The 20,668-nt window shown below is 39.2% G+C and overlaps 1 pseudogene; it reads right to left on the bottom strand.

Moving 5' to 3' along the window:
* Positions 1-19,346: 19,346 nt before the first annotated feature.
* Positions 19,347-20,164, bottom strand: LOC133765623 (general transcription factor 3C polypeptide 6-like; annotated as a pseudogene).
* Between the last annotated feature and the right edge of the window lie 504 nt (positions 20,165-20,668).

The following is a 20,668-nucleotide window of genomic DNA, read 5'->3' as shown; positions in this document are numbered from 1 at the left end:
AGCTTAATCGGTTGATTGCTACAGCTTAACAAGGCCTTTGGTAATCAACTGAAGGTCAGTTATTGTAATTAAACTCTTGTTTGGTTTGTGGAGTCCAAAGCAGGTACTCTGTCCAAATCTGTGGTCTTCTACAAAGTTTTAATTAACAGCAAAAGTGAAAAAAAAAAAAAAACAGAGATTCCTGCTCTCTAGAGGTATATATATTCTGTCAGCATGATATGAAAAGACTTCAAATATTTTAGAAATACCATGAATGAATATCATCAACTGATGAGTTAGTATAATTCAACAAAACTAGGATACAAAATACCAAAATTAATATGTCTAGTATTCTATACAACTGAATCTCAATGAATGAGAAAAAATATCTCTGTGCATAGATCATGTGATCTTATTGTTAGAAAACCTTAGAGGTTCCACAAAAAAATTTCTTAATAATAATAGTGAATTCAAAAAAAGTACAGGATATAAAACCAATATACAAAAATCAGTTGCATTCCTACACTAACAATGATCAATCTGAAAAAGCAATTAGGAAAACAACTTCATTTTCAGTAATATGAAAAATAAATACAATACTGAGGAGTAAACTTAACCAAGGAGGTGAAAGACTTACACACTGAAAACTAAACAATATTGCTGAGGCAGGGCAGAGGGCACTAAAGATGCAAATAAATGGGAATACTCCCCATGTTCGTGGACTGAAAGAATTAATATTTTTAAAATAAACAATGTGATCTGCACATTGAATGCACATTGAACTTCAAATAATGGCATTTTTACTAAAATGGAAAAACAATCCTAAAACTCCTGTGGAATCTCAAAAGATGCTGAGTAATCAAAGCAATCCTGACAAAGAAGAATAAAGCTGAAAACCTCGCACTTCCTGCTTTCAAAAAAATATTACAAAGCTACCGTAATGTGATCCAAAAAGCAAGAACTCAAAGCAATATTTGTATTTGCTCACACATGTTCATTGAAACATTATTCACAGCAGTGAAAAGATAAAAGTAACCCAAATGTCCATTGATGGGTAAATGAATGAAGAAAATGTAATATACACATACAGTGAAAAATATTCAGGCTTATAAAATAAAGAGGTCCCCTCAAATACTGCAACATGAATGAACCTTGAGGACATTATGGTAAGTGAGAAAAATCAGACACAAAAAAGCCAAATACTATACAATTACCCTTATATGAAATATTTTAAGTAATCAAACTCATAGAAGAATAACATAGATTGATGGTAGTCAAGGGTTGGAGGCAGAGGAAAAAGACGAGTTGCTATTCAATAGGTATTGAATTTTAGTTTTACAAGATGAAAATATTCTAGTTATCTATTTAACAAATGTGTAAGTAGTTAACTCAACAATTTAAGATGGCAAAGATGGCAAATTTTATGTTTTTATAACAAAAGGAGAGAGAGAAAGGAAAGAAGAGAAAGAAGGAAGGAAGGAAGGAAGGAAGGAAGGAAGGAAGGAAGGGAGGGAGGGAGGGAGGGAGGGGAGACTGGATAAAGAAATTATGGGACATGTACTCCATAGAATACTATACAGCAGTCAAAAACAATGAAACCAGGTCATTTGCAACAAGATGGAGGAGTCTGGAAAACATCATGCTGAGCGAATTAAGCCAGTCTCAAAGAGATAAATATGATTTGTTTTCCCTGATCGGTGACAACTGAGCACCAAAGGGGAAACCTGTGGAAGTGAAATGGACACTATGAGAAACAGTAACTTGATCAGCTCTTATCCTGACTGTTGATGTACAATGTAATACTTTATCCATTTTAGTATTTTTTTTTTTTGTTCTAGTACTGGTGGTTGAACTCTGTAATTAACACACAATTATTCTTAGGTGTTTAAATTTTAACTGAAAAGTGATCCCCGTTAAATATAAGAGTGGGAAAAAGAGAGGGAGGAGATGTACAATTTGGGACATGCTCAATCAGACTTGCCTCAAATGCTGGAGTTAGAATTGTGCCACAGAATTCCAATACAATCCCATCAAGGTGGCATGTACCAATGCCATCTCACTAGTCCAAGTGATCATCTTCAGCTCACAATTGATCACACTGATAGGTCTAAGAGTCAAAGAGATCACACAAACAAGACTAGTGTCTGCTAATACTAACTGATAGAATAAAAAAGAGAGAGAACGATCCAACATGGGAAGCGGGATACACAGCAGATTCATAGAATGGCAGATGTCCTAAACACTCTGGCCCAGAATCAGCCCTTAAGGCATTCGGATCTGGCTCAAGAGCCCATGAGAGTGTTTTAGGCATGGAAAGCCAAGACACTCTGGGGGAAAAAAAAAAAAAAAAGAAGACCTAAACGAAAGATCTCTGCGAGTCAGAGCCCAGTGGAAAGAATGGGGCCATCAAAGAAGGAGGTACCTTTCTCTGAAGGGAGGAGAGAACTTCCACTTTGACTATGACCCTGTCGGAATAAGATAGAAGTCGGCAAACCCTAAAGGCTTCCATAGCCCTGGCAACTCATGACTAGAGCCTAGGGAGATTACTGACACCATAAACAAGAGTGTCAAATTGTTAAATCAACAACAGGAGTCACTGTGTACTTACGGCTCATGTGGGATCTGTCCTTAATGGGTTGTCCAATGTGAAGTAATGCTATAACTAGTACTGAAACAGTATTTTTACAATTTGTGTTTCTGTGTGGGTGCAAACTGATGAAATCTTTACTTAGTATATACTGAATCGATCTTCTGTATATAAAGATAGTTGAAAATGAAAAAAAAAACTTGGTGTTAAAATGGAAATTGCATAGAAAATTAATCAATTTTTTAAAAAAATCATGTAGGATCTCTGTGCTTAATGTACTGTACATTGTGATTTAATGCTATAACTAGTACTCCAACAGTATTTTTTACTTTGTGTTGCTATGTGAGGGCAAACTGTTGAAATCTTTACTTAATATATACTAAATTGATCTTTTGTATATAAAGAGAATTGAAAATGAATCTTGATGTGAATGGAAGGGGAGAGGGTAAGGGAAAGGGGAGGGTTGCGGGTGGGAGGGAAGTTATGGGGAGGGGGAAGCCATTGTGATCCATAAGCTGTACTTTGGAAATTTATATTCATTAAATAAAACTTTAAAAAAATTATTTTTCTACTATTATTAATATAAAGACCAGGTTTCATGTATTTCACAGACATAATTCAAAGAAGACAACCATACTTTCCTCCCTAGGTTTTCAAATACCACAAATTCCATTTGTCATTCAGCAAGTATCTCAAGTATTATATCATATTAATTACTTTTACCTCCACCATTTTTTCTCAAAAGTATTCTAGTTTAGAGGAAAAATTCTTTTGTAACTCTGGTCAAAAGTGTGTTTATCTCCCATCATAATACATAATGGCAAACTATTTCTCAAAGTGAATGAACCCATCTATACCCCCACCAGTATATCTGAGAGTTCCAGGAACTTGGCACCTCATTCACCCTTAGTACCATCAGTCTTTTCTAAGTTTCTCAGTCTTCTCTAAGTTGTCATGATCACTCATTATAATGTTGATTTGCCTTTCCAGATCACTGTTGCATGAAATGCCTTTATATTTGTTTATTGACACTTAAATGAGTCTTTTACAGATTCCTGTTCATGGTTACTGTACATTTTTCTTCCAGATTATCTCTCTTTTCCTTCTTTAGTTCTATTTTTTTATGTCTTTGAAATTCAGTCTTGGGTATATTGTCTGTATTGCAAAAATATACTACTCTTAAGCTTGCCTGTTAACACTCCTAATAATACCTCTTGATCAAAAAATGTTGCTGATTTTAATGTATGCCAGTTTTCAACATTTTGCTTTAATATTTGTCCTTTTTACATGATCTTCAAATAAATTTTTTCTACTCAAGATCATGAAGGCATTCTTAATTATCCTGTAGAAATTTTTGCATTGTCTTTCATGTTTTCTGTACAACGGTTCAGGAGTAGATTTTGGACACAGTGAATAGGACAAGGATCACTTTGGTTTCCATTTGCATATCCAACTGAAGCATTATTCATTGTTTCAAAGCTGCCCTTTCCTTTTTTTAAGAAGAATTTATTTAATAAATATAAATTTCGAAAATACAAGTTTTGGATTTAAGCGATTTTCCCCCCATAACCACCCTCCCACCCACAAATCATCTCATCTCCTACTCCCTCTCCCATCCCATTCTTCATTAAGATTCATTTTTAATTATCTTTATATACAAAAGATCAACTTAGTATATACTAAGTAAAGATTTCAACAGATTGCACCCATACAGACACACAAAGTATAAAGTACTGTTTGAATACTAGTTTTACCATTAAATAGCATAGTACAACACGTTAAGGACAGAGATCCTACATGGGGAGTAAGTGCACAGTGACTCCCGTTGTTGATGTAACAATTGACACCTGAGGCTCTAGTCATGAGCTGCCAAGGCTATGAAAGCCTCTTGTGTTCGCAAACTCTGACCTTATTTAGACAAGGCCATAATCAAAGTGGAAGTTCTCTCCTCCCTTCAGAGAAAGGTACCTCCTTCTTTGATGGCCTGTTCTTTCCACTGGGATCTCACTCATAGGGATCTTTCATTTAGGTCATTTTTTGCTATCGTGTCTTTGCTTTCCATGCTTGAGAAACTCTTCATGAGCTTTTTAGCCAGATCTGAATGCCTTAAGGGCTGATTCTGAGGCCAGAGTACTGTTTAGGGCATTTGCCATTCTGTGAGTCTGCTGTGTATCCCATTACCCATGTTGGATCATTCTCTCCATTCTAATTCTATCAATTATTATTAGCAGACACTGGTCTTATTTTTGTGACCCCTTTGACACTTTTTCTTATCTTTATGATCAATTATGAACGTAAGCTGACCACTTTAACTAGTAAGATGTCATTGGTACATACCAACTTAATGGGATTTGGAGTCCCATGGCACGTTTCTAGCTCTACCATTAGGGGTAAGTCTGAGTGAACATGTGCTGAACTGCACATCTCCTCCCTCTCTTATTCCCACTCATTTTTAACAGGAAGTTGTCCGTTCCTTACAGTGCCATCATTGTTATAAATCAAATGTCTACACACATGAGTCTGTTTCTGTGATCCATATGCATCCCATTGATTTATCAATCTTTGCATCAATAATATATTCTCTTAATTTTGTACCTTTGCAATAGTAATTCCTGTTTACTGAAATAGGTTCTTGCTCTTCATTTTTACCCATGAGTGTCTTTTCTGTGCCCTTTGTTTTTCCATATGCATTGTAGAGTCACCTTTCAATTTTATCAAAAGCCATATTGGACGCCTGTGGCGCCGATACTCTGGGTTCTAGTCCCAGTTGGGGTGCCAGTTCTGTCCCGGTTGCTCCTCTTCCAGTCCATCTCTCTTCTGTGGCTCGGGAAGGCAATGGAAGATGGCCCAATTGCTTGGGCACTTGCACCCGAATGGGAGACCAGGAAGAAGCACCTGGCTCCTGGCTTCGGATCGGCACAGCGCGCCAGCCATAGTGGCCATTTGGGGGTGAACCAACGGAAGGAAGACCTTTCTCTCTGTCTCTCTCTCACTGTCTAACTCTGCCTGTCAAAAACAAAAGCCATATTGGAAACAATAATGATATGACAAATAAGTTTCACATCCTATGTTTAACTCTATTAGCTTACAATTATACTCATTATTTATCTTTGGATGGCATGAGGGCACCAACTCATTATTTTGAAAGCTATTAAATAAGGACACATCTGGACATGGCCTGAACGAACTATGGTCTAAATGCTTGTGTTCCCCAAAATTCACATGTTGAAGTCATAATTCATAAGTTAATGTTATCAGAAGGTGGCATCCAAACCTTTATAATTGAAATTAGTACCCTTGTTTTAAAAACTAACAGGGGCTGGCATTGTGGTTTAGAGGGTAAAGTTACTGCCTAAGAAGTTGCCATTACTTATGGGTCCGGTTAGAGTCCCAGCTGATTCACTTCTGCTCCAGCTCCTTGCTAACGGTCTGGGTTTGGGCCCCTGCCACTCACCTGGAAGACCTAGAAGAAGCTCCTGGCTCCTGGCTTCAGATCAACTCAGCTCTGGCCATCACAGCCATTTGGGGGAGTGAACCAGAGGATGGAAGCCATTTGGGGGAGTGAACCAGAGGATGGAAGCGATCTCTCTCTCTCTCTCTCTTTCTCTCTCTCTAGTTCTGCCTTTCAAATAAATAAATAAATCTTAAAAAAAAAAAAAGTCTGAGTGAGTTCTCCCATCCATTCTGTCATAAGAGGACATAACGAGGATTCAACTCTGCACCTGAAAGCATGTCCATACCAGACGTAGGATCTGCTGGCACATTGATCTTGGTTTTCCTAACCTCCAGAACTGAGAAATAAATTTTTGTTGTTTATGCACCATCCAGTTTGTAGTGTTGTTATAACAGCCTGAATACACTAAGATAGTCTATCTCTTGATAGAAGTGCCACTACCTGTGAAGTGTTCTTGCCAAAATTTAAACTTGAATCTGATCCAGACAACCAATTAATAGGAAATATAGAAGCAGGGGCCAAAAGGGGAGACCCGGAGGAAGCTCCTGGATCCCAGCTTCCAATCAGTGCCACTCCAGCCAATGTGGCCCTTTGGGGAGTGAACCAGCAGATGGAAGACCTTTCTCTCTCTCCCTTCCTCTCTCTCTCTCTCTCTCTCTCTCTCTCTCTCTGTGTGTGTGTGTGTGTGTGTAACTCTGACTTTCAAATAAATAAATAAATAAATACTTTTAAAAAAAGATGACAGAGAGTAGGATCATATTGAATCAACTCAGATGTTCATCAACAGATGACTGGATAAATAAATTGTGGTATATATACAAGATGGACCACTACTCGGCCATAAGAAAGAATGATCCTGTCTTTCACAGCAAAATGGATGCAACTGGAGACCATTATGCTTAGCAAAAGAAACTAGTCCCCCCAAAAAAACACAAATATTATACGTTTTCCCTTATTTGTGGCAACTAACATACAGAGTATTTAAAAAGTAATATATATGAGTAAAACTGACATTTTGAGATTTGATTACTGTTTACAGCCCTTGTCCACACTCTTGAAGAACAGTGGTTTTTCTACTTACTATTCACTGAATTTTTTATTTAGTGGTGGGTTAAGCTTGTAATCATAAAGTAAATTGAAAGTATGTCATTGCAAAAATTAAAAGAAAACTAAGAAAAGAGAAGGCAGGGTGAGAATGAGGGAGGGAGGGAGGATAGTTTGGAAAGTATCACTATGCTCTTAAAACTGCATATATGAAATTTTTTAAAACAAGAAAAAAAGATCACAGGAATTTAACAGAAAAAAACTGGGTTATTGACAATCTGAAGGACTAGTTTCCTCAACAAATAAACTGTAGGCAGTTGTGAGGAGAACAGCTAGGAGAAACTAAGAAACAGAAGGAGAAACTAAGAGAGACCGGAGACCAATCTGTTGGGAGACAAGCCCCTATGGGTCTCTTGTGTTTCCACATGTCTTGACAGCAGAGGCATTTGCTGCCTTTTAGTTCTGGATTATCTTTCCATGAATGTTTTTATAGTGAATAGGTTCAGAAGCCAGAGATAATAAAGGAGTATCTTCCTCAAGGGCTGAGCCTGCCAGGCGCACTTGCAGCTCATTCTAATGAATCAGAATCTGCTGGGATTGGGACTCTTCTCTTCATCTGTAATGCAGACCCATGATCTGCAGGGTCCACCCAGCCACCCCACTCCACACTCATGGGGTTGGAGGCAAAACAAGCCAACACTACTACGAGTATTAAAGTCTTTTGTCATTGACTTTTTTAAAAAATTACTTAAAACATAGACAGGGAGAGTGATAAAGGGACTGGCCAAGTAGCCACTGTGCACACAATGTTTTGTGTCAAAGATGAATATTGAGTTTACAGAAGCCCAATTTTTCAAAGGTGCTGCTAGCAAACTTGACCAACTTTTGCCCTTCAAGGAGACTTTCCTTGGTAGGGAAACAAATCTGCCTCTGACTAAGAAAGAGACAGTGGAATTGCTGGCTCATAGGGTAGTTCTATTTTAAAATTTTTGAGGAACTTCTGTGCTGTTTTCCATAGCAGCTATACAATTTCACATCCCCACCAATAGTGTACCAGAGTTCCAACTTCTCCACATCCTTACCAGAACTTATTTTCAGCTTTGTGAGGCAATCTGTCATTGTGCTTTTGATGTGTCTTTCCCTGATGACTGGTGACACTGAATGTAAGTTTGTATACTTGTTGGCCATTTGAACATCTTCTTTGGAGGAATGTCTGTTCAAGTTCTTTGTCAATTTTTTAATCAAGCTATTCTGGGTTTCTGTTATTGAATTATAGAGCTTCTTTATAAATTCTGGATATTAACCCCTTGTCTCATATATGGTTTACAAATATTTTCTCCCATTCTGAAAGGTGCCTTTCACACTATTAATTGTTTCCTTTACTATGTAGAAATTTTTAAATATTATGTAAAGCTATTGTCTTTTTTGCTTTTGTTGTTTATGCTTTTGATGTCATTTCTAAGAAATCATTGCCATATCTAGTGTCGTGAAGATTTTTACATGTTTTCTTCAATAGTTTTATAGTTTTAAGTCTTACATTTACATATCCCACACGTTTCACACTTAGTTTTCTATTGTCATTCAGTTTAAGATAGTGTTCACTTCAATTTTGATCCCTCTTCTGACCCATAAATAATTTCAGTTAATTTTTTAATTACAAAACAGTACAGAATCTTCTAATCCAGTGCTAACAAAAATTGTGGAAGTTTAAGCAATGTCTGTTTCTCCTACTTAGCAGGACTTGGATTTAATTTGGGTTCCTCTGGTCTGTAATGCTAACAAAAGTGCTGATCAGAACTCTGGCTTCATTTCAGACATGGAAAGCCAAGACACTGTGGCAAAAAATATCCTACATGAAGTATCTCTATGAATGAGACCCCAGTGGGAAGAAGTGGCCATCAAAGAAGGATGTACTTTTCTCTGAAGGGAGGAGAGAACTTCCACTTTGCTTATGACCCTGTCTAAATACCGACGGAGTTCGTGGTCACAAAAGGCTTCCATAGCCTTGGCAGCTCGTGGCAGCTCAGGTGACCACTGACATCATAAATAAGAGTGTTAATTGTTAAATTAACAACAGAAGTTACTGTGCACTTACTCCCCATGTAGGATCTGTCCTTAATGAGTTGTACTATGAGAATTAACTGTAAAACTTGTTCTCAGTGCTTTATATGTTGTGTGTCTGTGTGGGTGCAAACTGTTGAAATTTTTACCTAGTATAGCATCGGTCTTCTGTATACGAAGTCAGTTAAAAATGAATCTTAATGAAGAATGGCATAAGAGAGGGAGTAGGAGGTAGAATGGGAGTGGAGGTGGGAGGGTGGGTATAGAGGGAAGAACTACTGTATTCCTAAAGTTGTACCTATGAAATTTTCATTCATTAAATAAAAGCTTTTGAAAAAAGAGAAAATAAATAACTTTTCCAATGTACCTGATATATTACCTGTGTATCATAACTATTTAATATGTATAAATCATAATTCACGTTGTCTTAGTAAAAGAGTTACTCATTTTTCTTATCTGCCTTTCCAGGAATCAGCAAGTCTTCCTAGAAGAATCCCAGCCTCCTGAACTCACTTCTCTGAGTTTTCTTCTCTCAGCTCTTAGATTTATAATTCTTCACTGCTTTTTTAGCTCTCCAATGCCTGCAATCTGGTGTTTTGATTTTTAAAATATTTTGTCCCAATTATTCAGTCGTTCTCATAAGAAAGATTAATCCAATCTAACTATACTGTCATTTCCAGAAGTATAAGTCCATCAGATGGAAGAAAAATACTCCCTCTCTCTCTCTCTCTTCCTTAAACACACACACACACACACGAGAGGTTTTCAAAAAGTTTGTGGAAGTGTGTATTCTGAAAAAAAAAACTGCATGTGGATTTTAAAAGATTTACAGCAAAATGAAATTATCTTTTAATTCCATTTTCCACAGACTTTTTGAAGTGCCCTTATAATGTGTACGTGTTTGTGGTGTGTATGTGTGTGTGTTTAACTGATATGCAGGTTTATGTTATTTAGTATTTGAATAATGATTCTCCATTTGGCAATAAAGTCTAATACACTCATGAATGATGTGGGAAGAGATGGGTTCATGTAATGGAAGTTGTATAAACTGGCAAAAGGACTAAATTTCACATCTTGTTTGTTATGGTGTGGAGCCAAGACATGTAAGAGAAAACAGGAGCCCAGAAAATGGAAGAGGTCCTGAGAATTCAAGGAAGTCTTAGGGAGAGTTTTGGATACTCCCATGTCAGTCTTTCACAAGTATTGACGATTACAGACCTCTGGGTGGCAAAGACCTATGTATCACTCTATTCATCTTAGATCATTCCTTACTCATGCATTCCTTTGTTTCTTTTGTGTAACATGTGTGGGAATTGTAAACTGTGCTGCAAACAAAATCACAATAGCATCCCAAAGCTAGAGGTAATGAAAGAAACTGAGAGGCTACTAATTATATCAATGCAAAGGTAAACAGGTCAGGTCTAAGTCTGTTTTTGTCAGTTTTGATATATTAACTTGTTTCATCAGGTAATAGTGAAGTCTTACTGTAAACTGGAAAACATTTTTTAAATTTCTGTGGGAGAAATAAACTTATTCTATTTTTAATTTTTTAAATATATTTATTAATTTGAGAGACAGAGAGAAAGAGAGAGAGCTCCCATCCACTAGTTTCCTGCACAGGTGGCTGGAACCCAATTACTTGAGCTGTCACTGCTGCTTCCCAGAGTCTACATTAGCACAGAGCTGGAGTCAGGAGCTGGAGCTGGGACTTGAACCAGGCAGTCAGTCATGGAATGCAGGCATCTTACCCACCAGGCTAAACCACATGATCCTTCTTGTTACCTCTATAGACATTCTAGATGAAGGTCCCCCTTTTTGATGAAACATCTTATTTATTTATTACCCAACTTTTTATTTCTTGAAGCTTCTTGGACACGTGACTCACGTTAGAGCAGAACAGACTACAAACTTCCGCTGTGCGCACTGCTGGCGGTGATGAGACAACTGACTTTCACCCTCCTTTAGAAATTGTCTGGATCTGAGCAGAAGACGTCCGTAACAAGCTTAAAAATGTTTCAACACTGCTGCCAGCGTACTCAGTCAGAAATAATATGTGGTTTGACCAGAGAAATAAAATATTGGCCGACACATACTTGAAAAAAAAAAAAGGAATGCTTTCACAAATAAGCGAAATAAGCGACACACAAGAAAATTCAGAGGATGTCATTACAAGCATACTCCTTTTCCTGCTCTACACACAAAGTAATTATTAAGTTTATCTTTGTAATAAATTGTTCTTCCAGTATAATGCCTGTCACTATTTGATTCAGTGGTTTTTTAAGATTTTATTTATTTATTTATTTTAGAGGTAGAGTTACAGAGAGAAGGAGAGAGAGAGAGAGGAAGATTTTCCTTCCCCTGGTTCACTCCCCAGATGGCCACAAAGGCCTGAACTGAGCCAGTCCGAAGCCAGGAGCCAGGAGCTTCTTCCAGGTCTCCCACATAGGTACAGGGGCCCAAGCACTCAGTCCGTGCTCTACTGCTCTCCCAGGCCATAACAGAGAGTTGCATCAGAAGAGGAGCAGCCGGGACATGAACCTGCACAATATGGGATGTCCATGCAGCTGGCAGAGGCTTAGCTTACTACACCACAGCGCCAGCCCCTGATTCAGTGTTTATTCAGCTTTGTTGCATCAAATGCATATTCCAGTAGACTTCTCAATTCAGTAGAATTCTCATAAAACATGAGTATTTTCTATTATAACCAGTTTGAGAAGTTAGCAATGATGAAGCACAATCCTCAACTTTTGCCTCCCAGTGTCCACTCTCATTCTTTGCCTATATTACAACCTTGAGTCCCCAGTCGGTTACCAGATCATCAAGGTCAGTTCACTTATAACCTAAAAGATTACCACTAGCAACGTTCTTCATAAAAAGAGGGGAAGGGAAGATGGGTAAAAGAAACAATTCTCCTAAGACACAGCTGTTCAAATCTCTGCTTCTGCAATAGGTCACCAGATTTATTGTTGAACAACCCTGGCTTTCCTGCAACATTCATCCCATGTTTATACTTATTTTCTTCAAGCATCTTGGTTGGATGGTTCTTAACCTGTTTGCCCAAATCAAAATTTTAGTCCTGTAAGAGCTGACTCATTTGTTGTTCCTATCTTTATTGCACTGCTACAGTTTTCCATTGCTGGGGCCATAGGGTTACAGAGTTCTAAGTAGTTAAAAGGCCCATTGGCTTCCACAAATAATCCTCCTCACTCCCACTGTGTAGCAGAACTGAGCTTCCTCTTGGTTAACAGGATTAACCAATCCAGACATAATATTAATCCCTTCTGTTTGTCTTTCTTCACCAGCCTAAAGTGAGAAATGGACAATCTCAACTTCTAATACCACTCAACTATGAATGCATCCCTCCCTATGGCATTATAAACCCACAAAATCCAAGGTTGCATGGATAGAAAGAAAAAAATCCCCAAAATATATATTTGATATAATAGAAAGTCCATTCTCACCTACAGCCCTGTCTCCTAGACATAAGGTTTCCAACACTGGGGAAGATGGTACCATATATTGGCTTCTAGTTTAAGACAAATACTGCATCTTGTAGATAGCATTCTGTCTTCACAGAGTTTGTCTCCAGATTGTGCCATAAGTGAGCCTTCAGATGACATTCCATGGTTCCACAAAGTTGATCTACACATCACAAATATTGTCACATTGAGGGGTCAGTGATATCTTCTGGCTGCAGATTGGATAATCAGTCAAAGTAGCTACAGATGAGTCACAATGAATATGAGCCCATGTTCCTGAGCCTTAGATGTCCATATGTCAACTCCATAAGCCTCCATTGATCCATCATATGAATGGCTAGGGACAGAGGCTGATTGACATTCCTAAAGGAAATGATCCTACCCATTCAATTATTGAAAGCATTGGTCCCACACTTGGGTACCCTCTAATGGGCATTTACATGGGGCACAAATGCTCTCCCTCTCTGCAACCATGCTGAGAGACCCACCATGTAACTTTCTCCCAAACCTAGTTACCGATCTCGTTTATTCTTTCCAAGACTTTAGCTGCTGGCCAATAATTTTGTCTAAATCCATACTCCAAGCTATTCCCCTTCCATATTAAGTGGAAAATCAGAATATGGCCCCAAATGCTTTCCAGTGAGAAGAATTTGTTCCCATGCTGTCTGTCAACACCACCTCCAAGTGAAGCTGAAGGCAGTGGCTACCCATCCATCTGTTGGATGCCCACTTTTCATCCATTCATAAACCAGGCCCATTCTTTTTCCTGATCCTTTAGTTGGTCACAGATAATCCTCCCAATGAGAATATATATGTAGTCTGATTTGCTGTTACAGTTGTTGTTACTCTGATTGGCAGTTTTTTCTTTTTTTAAGATTTTTTTTTTGAAAGACTGAGTTACAGAGAGAAGGAGAAACACACACATACACAGAGAGAGAAAGAGAGAGAGTGGGAGAGAGAGGCCTTCCATTGACTGGTTGACTCCTCAAATGGCCCCATGGCCAGGTTTGGGGCAGGATACAGCTGGGAGCCAGGAACTCCATCTGGGTCTCCTACATGAGTGGCAGAGGGCCCAAGCACAAGGGCCATCCTCCCTTGCCTTCTTAAGCACATTAGCAGTGAGCTGGCTCAGAAACAGAGTAACCAGGACTCAAAAGAGCACACCGATGTGGGATGCTAGCATTGCAAACACTAACTTTGTTGTAGGCAGGCAGATAGAATAAAATTTATTGAGTCTGTAAGCTGGAGACCATGCCCTCTACCACGCCCGCTGTGTGATCTCATGCCCGTACCTGATCTCACCTGAATGTCCACCTGCCCATCAGGCTACATAACCACTCCCCTTTGGGAGTGAATAAAAGGCCTGGAGCACTGGCCCCTTCCTTTGGTGCCCTTGTTGCCTATGTCTTCAGGGTGTGTATGTGGCCTTCGGGCCATCCACTCCATGCTTTCCTGCCTACATGATTGCTGCACGTGGCTTGCTCCTGGCCTGCTCTCTGCTAGGTGTGGACTCAACTTAGCCTCTAGACTTCTCTTTCTCCCTTAAATAAAGCTCTCACTCTCCTGCACATTTCTCTCACTGAATAAAATCCTTAAAAACTTACCATGTTGTCTGTTCTATTTGTGCCAGTATTCAGAATTCTTCTCTGAATATGTGGCAAGAGCCCACAAACTTATTAACATTGATAATGTTAATAAGCAGGACGGTATCAACTTGACCCACTGAGACAAAACATCAGCCTCATTTCTCACTTTAGATGGAGTATTTCCAAATACCCAAAACAACTGAATACCTAAAAACGTACGTGGCAGATCCCTGAAACAGAATTGTCCTCACCTTCCACATGTGTCTGTCTTTTTTTTTTTTTTTTAATTTTTTTTTTAATTTTTATTTAATGAATATAAATTTCCAAAGTACAGCTTATGGGTTACAATGGCTTCCCCCCTCCCGTAACTTCCCTCCCTCCTGCAACCCTCCCCTCTCCCGCTCCCTCTCCCCTTCCATTCATGTGAGGATTCATTTTCAATTCTCTTTGTATACAGAAGATCAGCTTAGTATATATTAGGTAAAGTTTTCAGCATTTTGCCCATATAGCACTACAAAGTGAAAAAAACTACCATTGGATTACTAATTATAGCATCAAATAGCAATGTACAGCACATTAAAGACAGAGAACCCACATGATTTCTTTTTCAAATTAATTAACTTTCTATGCCATTTCCCCTTCAATACCAGGTTGTTATTTTTTTTTTCATTTCCAATTCTCTTTATATACAGAAGATCACTTCAGTATATCATTAGTAAAGAGCTCATCAGTTTGTGCCCACACAGAAACGCAAAGTATAAGGATAAAGTATTACATTCTATATCTAGAGTCAGGACCTAAGCTGATCAGGTCATTGTTTCTTATAGTGTCCATTTCATTTCAGCAGGTTTCCCCTTTGGTGCTCAGTTAGTTGTCGCCGATCAGGGAAAAGAAATGATATTTGTCTCTTTGGGACTGGCTTAATTCACATGTGTCTGTCTTACTAAGGCAGGTAAGTGCTAGAGAGTTCATGCTCCCTGGGTCCAATTAGCATAATTTCATCAAATTGAGCCACTAGCATAATAATGCTCCTTCATGCATCAATATAATCATGTCTGCTCCAAATCACATTAAAACAAGCAGCGTGAGTTGATGTAGAGAACCCTCTAGCAGGTCAGTAAAGTGTCTTGCTATCCCAGCTACTTGAAAGCAAACTGCTGGTATTAACTTGGCTGATAGAGATGCCAACAAGCATTTCCCATATCAGCCAGAGGCTATGTTTTATTTGCTGTTCCAGTGAAGATACAACACTCAGAATTTCAACTACAACTGGCATTACCACCTTATTATGTCTATGATAATCTAGTCATTGATAAATGGTCAAAATGTCAATATATTAATAAATTTTCTCCCACTGCTACAGGGACTCATTAGCAAAATAATAAAAATGGTTATTTCCTCAAATGGAAATAATGCCTGGCCTCTTGTTTCTGAATGCTGGGTTCTTTTGCCTGCAAAGGTGTTAACAGCATGTGGGTTTGAGGGCTAGAGTGGGAACTAATTAGACGGGCCTCTTAGTGGAGGATTTGAGGCTTTGAGGTTGAAGGGAGGTCTGGTCTCCCTCCAGGAGAGAGCTGGCATCCTGGAGTTTAAAAGGGTGATTAGGTGGAAGTTTCCATATGAAGCAGAGTTTTGTGTCCTTTCCAGGGCAGCATCCTTGGAAATTATCAAACTTCTGAATAGAATGCTACATGGATCTGAAACAAATCCACTAAGAACCTTCAACCATGCAACCAGCAGAGGGCCGGTGGCCAAGCTCAGCTCACAGAAGCCAGTAGAGTTATCCATCTTCCAATGACCGAAAGAGCTGGGACAATGAGCATAGTGGTAAGCAAGATGAATCAAAGGAAGCAGATGGTTTTGTGCAATCCCAAGGAGAAGAAAGAAAGTTCCATGAAAGATGAAGGCATTTAAATCAATGGGTTATCTAGGCAGCCCGCAGAAAGACAATGATATTTACCCAAGAAGATCCCCAAAGGTGTTTTATTCTGCTGCATATATTCATTTGTAAAGCCCTTTGAAGGAATCCTTGATACAAAAGTACTCAGAAGTCAACCATATTCAAACCATGAGTGCAAACCCAAGGACAATACAGGCATGACCTTTGGAGAGTGGAGTTATAACAAAGGAACTATCCTTTATTTCCCTCTATGACTCTATCAACCTTGCTTTCACACTACATCCTCTAAAGTCTTTTCATAAAGCTCTTAATAGACATGTCAGTGTAGCACCTTTTAAATATTGTTTAAAAGGTCCTATTTGGGGAAATTTTATTAAAAGGAGAAATTGCTACCCTGCTTTTCCATCCTCCTGAAAAAAAATCCATAGAATATTATTTTCACAAGAGCTAAAATTTTTCATGTAATGTTTTCACAAAGAATATTTTAGAATCAGTCTTGCTTTAAAAATAGTCCTGCTCACTCCATCAGTTCTTAATTAAGTGCAGATTTCTCAACACACTTAGAAAAGTAGAGTAATTTGCCCCAGGTCTGTGGCTTTCTACATAATTCTAGTGCCAACACAAAGAACGCATTCTCTGCTTGCCTCTTCCAGTTGCATAGTGACTAAACATCCATCAGGAGAATCATCTTCTGCTTGAAGTTGGAAGGCATGCTTCATTGGATTTTTCATAAACACTCAGCCATTATATCTTTTTGACAAATTCATTTCTTCTTCTCTAGTTAGCAAAATGCATCACACTTTACTTAACTCGACACAGCTTACACTTGAAATCCATCTGCTGGGCCACACTCTCTTCTTACAGATTCAAATGACGCAAACGCCTAATGAATTTTTCTTGTTCCAGATCACTGAATACTTAGCACAAACATATACTAAAATGCAGAATTTCCCAATTCTATCAAAAAGTATTTTTTACTTTTTAAATTGTCCTACTCACAGAAATACAAGAACATGTAAGTCATATCCAGAAATTATTCAAGAGCCACAGTCTTCCATTAAAAAAAGAAAATGAGGATCATTGGGTGGGCATTTTTTCCAACAGTTAAGATGCTGATTAAGACAAACACATGGGGCTGGCACTGTGGCATAGCAGGTAAAGTCGCTGCCTGCAGTGCCGGCATCCCTTATGGGCACTGGTTCGAGTCTCAGCTGCTCCACTTCCAATCCAGCTCTCTGCTATGGCCTGAGAAAGCAGTAGAAGATGGTCCAAGTCCTTGGGCTTCTGCACCCACGTGAGAGACCCAGAAGAAGCTCCTGGCTTCTGGCTTCAGATCTGCGCAGCTTCAGCAGTTGCAGCCATCTGGGCAGTAAACCAGCAGAATGGAAGACCTCTCTCTCTCTCTCTCTTTCTCTCTGCCTCTGCCTCTCTGTAACTCTGCTTTTCAAATAAATAAATAAAATCTTTTTTAAAAATTCATACACACACCATGTTGGAGTGCCTGGACTTGATGCTCAACTGTGCTCCTGACTCCAGTTTCCTATTGATGCAGACCCTGGGATGCAGCAATGATGGCTCATGTGATAGGGTCCCAGCCACCTGGATTGAGTTCCTGGTTCTCAGGTTGTTGCAGGTATTTGGGAAGTGAATCAGCAAATGGGCGCCCTTTCCTTCTCTTTCTCTCTTTCTCTCTCTCTCCCGTAAATAATTTTTTTTAAGTTGAGGATCAGCCACCAATGTTATTATATGTGCAAGCTGGGATATTCAGAGAAAGTTTAAAGGAAAAAGGAGAGACTGGAAATGTCCCCAAAAAGCCTCTCTAAACAGTGTCTATAATTTACTCTTATTTGTTTTCACTTTTCCATTTGTGGCCTAATAATGGCATAACCGGATCTAGAAACATCATCCACCAATATGACAGGTGAGGTTTTTCCACCCACATGAGCTCATGCATGAAACAGCAGGAACTCATCATTTTCCAGGCCTATGGCTTTCAAAAATTAAAAAGTAAAATAAAATAAACCTTCCAAGAACATTACACTCTGGTTACTTTGGTATAGTGAAATGTTCACCAAAACTGGAAACAATATTCTGTGGGTGTTCTCCAGACAAGCTGGTGGTCTAATCCTGGATCCCTCTACGAGGAGTTTGTTATTAATACATTTACAGCTTTTGCAAGGAGTCAATTACTCAGGCTTGGAGTGGGAGTTTGGCTCAGCAGTCACGACACTGCTTAGGACATCTACATCCCTTATTGGAATGATTGGGTCCCAGTCCTGGCTCAGATCCTGATTCCAGCTTCCTGTTAATGTGTAATCTGGGAAGCAGCAGGTGATGGCTCACGTACTTGTGCTTGGTTTCCTACCACCAACATGGAAGACCTGGATTGAATTCCAGGCTTTCCCGTGTCAGCCTGACTCAGCCCTAGCTGTTGCAGACATTTGGGCAGTTAACTAGCAGATTGGATGTGTGTGTGTGTGTGTAGTTTGCCTCTCAACTGAAATTTATATATATATGATTAGTCCAGGCTTTTCCTCTGTGACACTAAAGTTGCACCTCCACCAAGTCTATAGAAGGTTATTTCTCCTGGGATCAATCAAGTCAATAATTTAGTTTGAAGTTTTCTCTCCTTTAGTCAAAAATTGAAGATTATTATAGATCTCTACTGCTACAAATAGAAAAGTACAATCAAAAAAAAAAACAAGAAGATAAAAACTATTAGTAGAAGAGCTTTTGAATCTGCTACTACAGTGCGGGAACTGAATGAACAGAAGTCAAAATATAGTTTGTTAGGGTCCTTCTTTATTCAATTCAACATTTCTCTAAATGAACATTAAATCAATGAAACACTGGACTCATGCATGACCTCTGTCTTCTTGGCTGAGGAAGAAGCACCTCAAAGTTTTCTTTGGTATTAACAGTGTACAGTGGACTCCGTAGATGGATTCAGAATCCTTTCATCTTTGCAATTTCTTCACTGTGGTACCTTTGTCTGCAGGTGTAGTGTGCTGCATGTTTCTGGACAGTTCCTTTTCAAAAGAACAAGCCTTTGTCCACGGTGGTAGTTAATAAGTCTTTTAGGGGGTTGTTAATCAGGGATACCAAATTTCTGTTACCTCCCCATGAACAGCAATATTGATTCAAGTTTGACTTACTAACACAATATTATGTTAGTAAGTATCTTATCATCTAAATGAAAATGCACAGTATATCAATTTCTTTTTTTTTTTCTTTAAAAAAAAATTTAATCCATGTCCAGTTCTGAACGATTCTGGTACATCAAACCATGCTTTGGCAGGAAGTATGTACACAGCCAACACAAACAATACAGCAGTGAACAAATGAAAGCTGCACAGCCAATTATTTTACACTTACAAAGTTCATGACTAGTTGTAAGAAACAATTCATCTAGGGGTGGTTTCTAAGGCAGCGTCTTGAGTTCCCAAGGAAACAGAACTTTCTTTCTCAGAAGAGGTGTCAGCAGGAGGACCAGAATTCCCTATCTCCAAGTGCTGTGGTTTCTCTTGTTCATAACCCAGGTTTGAACTGTCTTTCATTTGGATCTCTTGCTCTTCCAACTCCAGAGGTTTCTCTGGGGCTGGAGCTGCGACTTCCTCATCTTCATTCTCATGCAGAAAGCTAGATCATGTTGGGTCTATAGGAGAAATCATTTTCCTTGATTTGCAGCCATTCCACTCCACCTATGTTTTCTTCTCCTTCCTTCTTTTCGGTCAGCAGAGTTCTTGTCATGCTGAGCTTCTTCATGGTGTGGCATTTGTATTTCAGCACTGTTCTGTTACTGCCATCTGCGTCCACGTTTTCGACATTTTCTTCAAATATAACACAGGTCCCAAGAGTGTCTTCATACTCCCCAGCAAAGACATAGTGGTCCACTTGCAGAATGGGCCTCTCCGTATCAATTCCCAAAATCTTGCATTTATTTTCACACTTGGAGAGAAAGTCTGAATCCATAATTCCCGACAATTCCACCAGCACCAACTGCTCAGTCTCTTCTTCCTTGCCCGTGTCTTCCCGCCGCTGCCGCCCGGCCGCCGCCATGGTCGCGCTCCTCCTCGCGCCCGCGTCAGCCGTCCCGCCCGCCGCCGCCGCCATCTTGAGTCCGGGAATTTCTTGTATATTGGTAATATTGTATTGTTTTAAAAACAAAAACAAACAGAAAAACAATGCAGACTGCAAGACTGCAGTTTCTCAGTTTGGGCACAACTGCTCATGGTGTCCTTGACAATGTGCATACCAGCTGCTTCCCCCAGGCCCACAGCAACTGCACTAAGAAATCCCAATGTTTCTCTCTCTCTCTCTCTCTCTCTCTCTCTCTCACACACACACACACATACAGAGAGAGAGAGAGAGAGAGAGAGAGAGAGAGACCCATCCTTGGCCACAACACTCTGTGCTTTGTGTTTTTGATTCCTGTTAAATAAATTTAAAATGTAATCAAACTCAGCAGTGTGTCTATCTGGGATAGGAGAGGGTTGGGGGGAAAGATGCAACTGAGGGGGTTGTGTTTCTTCTATGCCAAATTTAAAATTATCTATGTTGGTTGGTTGACTAGTTGAT

Source organism: Lepus europaeus, chromosome 8 (genome assembly GCF_033115175.1).
Source record: "Lepus europaeus isolate LE1 chromosome 8, mLepTim1.pri, whole genome shotgun sequence".
In the NCBI taxonomy this organism is placed as follows: domain Eukaryota; kingdom Metazoa; phylum Chordata; class Mammalia; order Lagomorpha; family Leporidae; genus Lepus; species Lepus europaeus.
Note: the sequence above shows the minus strand (reverse complement) of the source record. Positions and strands in the feature narration are given on the sequence as shown.